At 38.3% G+C, this 7,133-nt stretch overlaps 1 pseudogene; it reads right to left on the bottom strand.

Moving 5' to 3' along the window:
• Positions 1 to 840: 840 nt before the first annotated feature.
• Positions 841 to 1,856, bottom strand: LOC119273247 (annotated as a pseudogene).
• Between the last annotated feature and the right edge of the window lie 5,277 nt (positions 1,857 to 7,133).

Raw genomic sequence — 7,133 nt, 5'->3', positions numbered from 1 at the left:
CCTTCCGTAATTGCATTGTTAGTTTCCATCTAGTGACCTAGAAGATATTTCCATGAGGACACTTGTGACAGGTACATCTACAACACACTTTGCACATTTTTACATGATATTGTTGATGTCGCAATTTCAGGCATTGATTCTTCTGCTTGGGCACTTAAGTATGCATTCATATAAGATTGTAACTCCGTCGCTCCATAGTACCTGCAGGGTAAACATAACCATGTTTTTGCTTTGGTGGTTAGAGTACGGCAAATAGCTTTAATTTCATCTAATCATAAGTGGAAGCATTCATTGAAATGTCCCGCATATCTCGAGTGTCTGTATACGGTTGCAGGTGAAACATCCCTGGCATATTTCTTTATTATTTTTTCTTAATATAAATTGTGGGAATTGATCTGGAAAAACTGTAACTAGTTTATGACAAAGTCCTGCAGAAATCACCTTCCCAAGGCATTACTTCTTGTGTATTTGATAACCTATGGTCACTCTAGGGAGAATGGGGACTATATACATCCAAAACGGATCGAAGATTATCACCTCTCAAGTCGCGCAGAAACTCTGCAATAGTAACTAATATGAGTGAGAACTTAGAAGACGACATCTTTGGTAGGTGAGGAGAAAAGTAAAATGAAGACCCCCCTTGTCTCTCTCCACTACTGAATGAAGACTATTTTCACTACCAACAACATCAACATGTATCATTGTCTCCATCCAGGAATTTCTTCTAGCAAACGAATATATATAAGTTAATGGATTTCAGTGGCAATGCTGAAAATGCCACCATTATTCCCTATTCTCACCCAAACGCCTTGATGATGGGCAAGTCAGAACTATTGGGAGTTAGACAAAATGATGTGTTTGGCATGCATACTCATGACCATTGTAGTCATCGTATAGCATCTCGCCACAAGCTATGTCGTGGCAGAGATCAACAAGACATGTCTCTCGCCATCGATGTCGTATCTCACACACTTGATGTTCTGCTTCTTCTTTCCATCCATGCAGGAGTTCAATGACATTACATTAATATAACTATATAAGTGATGCCTCAGACATTTTACGTCATAAGAACGGAAGTGACTACTTACGGAGTGTGGTTGTTGATGCCACTAATAAAGCAGGTGGTGTTTCCCCATTTGTCAAGGAAAATATCAAGCTTCTTGGAGGGATTCGCTGGTGATAGAAGGGTCATTATACTATCACAACCATCATTCTCCTTGCTCCAAATAATTAAGGTCACCAGTGTATTTTGTAAAGAATGTCATATCCTTAATATCTGCATCAACTTGCATAGTCAAGCTAGAAAGATAAGTTGTGTTAGTTTACTTCTTTTGTACTAGAAAACATAAAAATGAAGAGCAGTTTTAACATGCTCTTTCTTACCCCCTATTTTCACAAGAGATGTAAGAGTATATAATATATCTGAGCCGTTGATCTCATTAATTAGTGGTCTAATTAACTCTTACGTTCTTACCTCACATGTAAAAAGAAGGGGTAAGAGGGAGCATGTTAAAATTTGCCAAAAATAATAGAAGCATAATGGATCCAAGAACATACCCCTCGCTGGAATCAAAAACCACAAGAAGTAGAGGGCATCCTCGTCTTTTTAACATGTTTTTGCAAAGTTCGATGGTGTCTTTATCCTCTCATGAAAGAACCTTGGAAGTAAAAGAGTGTATTGTTAGGCACCAAGAAATAACAAATACAGTATCCTATTTTAAGTAGAAATTTGCTAACCTCATACCAACTTCCACCTGTTTTGATTTAGGGGCCATACTAGGCACATAAGTCAGCTCATTACTAAACTCCATTTTTGAAGATGTCAAAGGTGGTGGCCGTAAAAGCCATCTTTCCATAGACACAAGTCAGCCACAACAGGCATATTGAAACCACATTTGCATAGGCCGAAACAATAGAGCTACTTATCCATAGAAAGAAAGAGACATGGGCACATATGTACTCCTAGATAAAGGGACATGAATCCCTGAAGCTGAATGTAACCTACTTGTTTTCTCTCTCTCACAATAGAGCTACTTATCCATCTTCAAAGACGGCAGGGAGGCCCTCCACCACCGTTAAGAAGACTGGCCCAGTTTACAAAGGAAACTAACCAAAATTATCGAGAGTATGGTGCTACCAGTAAAAAATTGGAAGACAGGGAGTGATATACTTAATTCGAATTGATAATTTTTGTGAGATTGGTAAACTGCTTTCACCTTATTTGATAGTATGGTGCTAGCAGTGTATATGCCATTTTTTCTAGCAGTGACCTTAGTGCGTATATGATATTTTTTCCAGCAATGCCCTCCAACACCATCGCCCACAGAGAAGCATTAGGTTCTTGGAAAGTGTGCACTTCCGCACTTGCAATTTTTGTTTCCATCTAATAGCCGAGAAGATATTTCCATCTAGACACTTATGACAGACATATCTATGACAAAACTTTACACATTCATACCTAATATTGTCGATGTACCAATTTCAGGCCTTGTTTGTTCTGCATGGCACTTGTCACATTCATACAAGATTGCAAATTAGTTGCTCCATAATGCATATATACGTCATTGTTTCTTGCAGGTTGGTCAAATAAAAAGCCTCCAACACTCACTGATGTCTCCACAGAAGATCCACCATCTGCTTGGTCCTTGTCAAGCTTCATCTAAAATGCATGCAACTTGCCTAGAAGGTTCTTCTGGATGGGCTTGGTTCCAGTTTTCACTTACTAGATCAAGTTTTCAACTCTCTTCCTCATGTCAGCGAGACCGAGACGAGGAGTACTATTCACAGTAGGTACATCGTCTTTTTGGTCCTGCTACTCTGACATTGTAGGTGTAGCTGAAAGTAACATGGGGTGAAGAACCGTAGGAGAGCTTTTTTCCATGTTCAACTTGATAGAAGAATCGTGCTTACCTTGTGCGCGAGCAACACTATCGACCTTGGCAGCAGCTTTTGGCGACCATCTTACTAGGATTCAGTTTATAAAAATAGGAACATTTTTCAAATTTCCAACAATTTTTGAAAAATGGACAGTTTTTGAAAATTTGTAAAAAAAAATTAAAAGTAAAAGGAACAAAGAAAAATGGAAATAAAAACTGAGAAGAAAACCAGAAAAACAGTGAAGAAAAACAACAAAAAAGTTGGAGAAAAGTAAAAAGAAAGAGAAAAAAGAAAAGGAAGAGGAAAAAAAACCATAAAGGGAAAACCGATTCGGACCTTCTGGAAGGTTCCCAAAACCAGGCGGAACCTTTTAATGTTCCCAAAAACCAGGATGCTCGTACAAAAAAAAACAAATATGGGCCATCCCATGTTGGAACGAAGGGTGACCGTAGCCTCGACATTCTGTCATAAAATACAACGCATAGGAAATTGCCATTATGTATGAAGTCTCCCCAGTCTTCGTATTTTCATAAATTACCACATTTGCGTCCTAAGTAAGTAGTATTCTTTTCTACTTGGCAACATAATTATGTTGCTAAATTTTAAACAAACCAGTATTCTCTTATTCAAATCAAATGTCTGTGACCGAAAAAATATACATGCCAGGCTAAATTTATGTTGTATCTTCCAGCACACGTTATTTTTCCTTTACGAGTCATATGCCCCCCCCCCACCCCCCCCACCCAAAGATTAAACATGATTCCTTCAAACGTGAGAAAATTAAGAAGAACTGAATAAGTTGCATTCGGTTATTAATTTATGGGGCCGAAATAAATTACAACATATAATGGGGAGTTTGTGTATATTTTAATATTCTTCAATATCTCGTCACATGTATGCAAAACATTTCACTGGCTAGCCTATTAGTCTCACATCATGGGCCTTTGGGAAGCAGCTTCACGCCCCATCCTCGCATTAGCAGCATCCCACCACCCTCATAGCGACAACTCATTGTATTGACTTTGCCATGTTAGAACACACCTTAACTCCTTTGAAATCTCCATGGTGACGCAAACACCACTTCTCTTATAACCTGACTATTCTTTTATACACGTATATATGACCTACCAAGCAAACCTACTCAGTTACTAAACGAACTCGACCACCAGACGAAAACAAGTTCACACCGGACTAATGAATATTTACCTTCGAGAAGGAAAGGGACCTTAAAATGGAGGGCAGGACTTTTTATATTTTTTGTTGACCGGGCAAGTAATCCTGAAGTAATATATATAGCCATTCACCGGATGTCTTGTCATTGTTAAATCCATCATAGAAATCCATATGGATAACAAATTTACAAACTGCACCAATAACAAATCTCTACTAAGAATGGTGATTGATTCAGGGCCACTATATAGACTACTAGTATATTTTAGTCACGAAAAATTACAGTGCGCAAGACTTCTTACCTTATGGCTGAATCCACATGCCAAGAGCCATCTACTCAAGAATAAAATTGCAGTGTAGGTACCAAGTTCGACAAAATTCAGTTCATACCACATCTTCCTGACACTTGCTGTTTTGGAAGACTTAAGAATTAATAATGCATGTCCCATAATTTAGTTGAGATTACAAGAAATAATATGCACTCACAAATCATTAATAATTTATGTGGTGCACATCTGATATTGATCAGAACTAACTTGTATACCCCAAGATGTACTAGTTAATTTGAAAGCTCAAGCACACTAGTCTGGCTTAGAGCACCACATCCATCACCCAGGCACCCACTATTATGGAACAAGCAGTGCAGGGCCTGATGCATGTATACAGCTCAATCTGCTTTATTTAAATTACAGCCATACAATAACAGACTTTTGCTACGAAGGAGTAAACAAATTTCAGGGATGTTACACAACTAAAGTAGCAAAGCAACAAATAAAAGACATCAACTCTTGTACGCAACTAACAATATGTGACAGGAGGCTAGCAAATATAAATATATTGTGTATACATGAATGCTAAACATATATAGAGAAACTCAAAGGACATACAATTGTATGAAGAATAGATGACAAACAGAGAAAAATAATTAAAGCATAACATATACAGTTAGTCTAGCCGCGCAAATGCGCAGGTCACCCCGGCTTACCTTTGAGAAGCTAGTCAAGGGAACGAGGTGCAGTAGATAAAACTACCTTAAGAATGGAGAGAGGGACATTTTACATTTTGTAGACCAGACATTCAATCTTTAAGTCATATAGACATTCATTGGAAGTGAATTTTGTTATTGTTGAATGCACCATCAAAATCACATAGATAACACATTTTCAAACTGCACTAATAAGAAATATGTAATAATAATGGCGAGTGATTCAGGGCCAGTAAAATTCAGTTCATAATTCATATAAAATTATCCGGATGCTCGCTGTTATGGATGATCGAAGAATTAATACAGCACCTTCCTGGATTTAGTTCATAGTACAAGAAATACTATGCAGTGACAAATTGGCATTAGTTAATGGTGTGCACATTTGACCTTGGTCAACACCATATTTTATACCACAATATGTAATAGTTAATTTGTAAGCTCAAGCGCGCTAGGCTAGCTTAGAGCACCACCTCCATCACCTAGACGCCCACCTCTATGCAACAAGCAGATCATGGCCTAAGACATGACCAAAGTCAAAACTCCAAATATAGCAAGCAACTTTGAACTTGTGCCAACCAGCACCTATACACGATACTCATCAAACACGGAAATATTACAAAAGCTATATATTGCTCAGGCAGCTGCTTTGTTTAAATCACAGGCAAAGAATAATAGATTTTCTCTACAAAGGAGTAAATAAAATACAGGGATGCTACACAACTAAAGCGGCAAAGCACCAAATAAAAACACATCCATCTTCTACTTATCAAGCAACCAAATGTTACAGGGGGCTGGCAAATAGAATTGGGAAATAACTCACAACAGGCAAAGCACCTTGGGTACACCAGCACAACAAATCCCGTGAAAAACCTAGCATATTGCATGTTGCTATTGTGATGCAGATTAAGGAGCAGGTAAGGCATCATCCCAAGGTCCAATTAGAAGAAGGCAGGAAGGAGTCACCTGCCAGAAAATCATTACATTACGAAGGTCAGATAAACCTGGGTAAGCTCAAAAAATGTTTGTCTTTCAACAAGCGACATCTCAAGATCTTGCAGTGTCCGCAATCCCAACAAAAAATATGACATTTATGTAGACAGGCTTGGCTTTCAAGAAAGATTTTCATCGAAGGGAAAAAGTTGCGTTGCTTTTAACCATGGCCACTAAAAAATGACAGTGCACAAGACTACCTACCTGATGGCTGAATGCACGTGCCCAGAACCATCTACTCAAGAATAAAATTGCTTGCAGAATTACAAGCTCATGTGTCTAGTCTGGACCGTTTTGACGACCTGCAGTGTAGGCAAAAAGTTTGGCAAAATTCAGTTCATATCACATCTTCCAGATACTTGCTGTTGTGGAAGACCGACGAATTAATACTGCAGCTCTCTGAATTTCGTTGAGATTACAAGAAACAAAATTCACTTGCAAATCGGTATTAATTTATGTTGTGCTCATCGTATCTTGAACGGAACTAACTTGTTCTATACCACAAGATGTACTAGTTAATTTTTAAGCTGAAGCGCATTAGGCTGGCTTACGGCACCACCTCCATCGCCCAGACACCCACTATTATGGAACAAGCCGAGCAGGACCTAATGCATGACCAAATTCACAACTCCAAATCAAGCATGTAACTTTCGACCTGTGCCAACCAACACCTATACAATACGCATCACTAGCCCAGTATGGTTTATTCAAATCACAGGTATACAATAACAGACTTTTGCTACGAAGGTATAAAACACATCGACTGGAAGGAGTCACTTACCGAAAATTCCATTTCATTACAAAGGTCAAACAATCCAGGATAAAGATAACAAACATTTGTGTTTCAATGAGGCAACTTCCCAAGACAGGCTTGGCTCTCAAAAAAAAATCCATCAAATGAAAAAAGATGATTTGCTTTTGACCATAGCCACAAAATGATAAACTGATTAGGCAAGCACTTGGAATACAGCACACTTATTTTCAAGACTAGATGTACCTTCAAGGCAAACTCGACAACAAAGTATGCAAAACATGACCAGTCATTGATTCCAATATAACTCTAGCAGTCTAGCTAACCACATGGGATAATAAAGAGTAGACATCAGGAAAT

The sequence above is a fragment of the Triticum dicoccoides genome, chromosome 3A, assembly GCF_002162155.2.
Source record: "Triticum dicoccoides isolate Atlit2015 ecotype Zavitan chromosome 3A, WEW_v2.0, whole genome shotgun sequence".
In the NCBI taxonomy this organism is placed as follows: Eukaryota; Viridiplantae; Streptophyta; class Magnoliopsida; order Poales; family Poaceae; genus Triticum; species Triticum dicoccoides.
Note: the sequence above shows the minus strand (reverse complement) of the source record. Positions and strands in the feature narration are given on the sequence as shown.